Consider the following 332-nt stretch of genomic DNA (forward strand, 5'->3'; position numbering starts at 1 on the left):
GTTGCCAGACATCGAGTCTTCCAGCAGCCACTCTCTTGATCCAGGGCAGCACTACCTCCTCGAAGCATTTGATGCAGGCCTCCGTGTTGAGTCTGAGGTCAGGTGGGAAATTTCTTGCAGAGTGAATTGCGTCATGGTGCTGTTTTTCTCACAGACGCTGTCCAACTGAACCTACCATACTGTGTAGTCGGCAAAATCAGAATTAAATATTGCGCACGCGCGAAATTAAAAATCTAAAATGACGACAATCTACCCATCGCATCCTGTATACAAACAAACACGCACACACACGTACGCACGCACACACACGCACACATACACACGCACGCATA

Source organism: Octopus bimaculoides, chromosome 4, assembly GCF_001194135.2.
Source record: "Octopus bimaculoides isolate UCB-OBI-ISO-001 chromosome 4, ASM119413v2, whole genome shotgun sequence".
Classification (NCBI taxonomy): domain Eukaryota; kingdom Metazoa; phylum Mollusca; class Cephalopoda; order Octopoda; family Octopodidae; genus Octopus; species Octopus bimaculoides.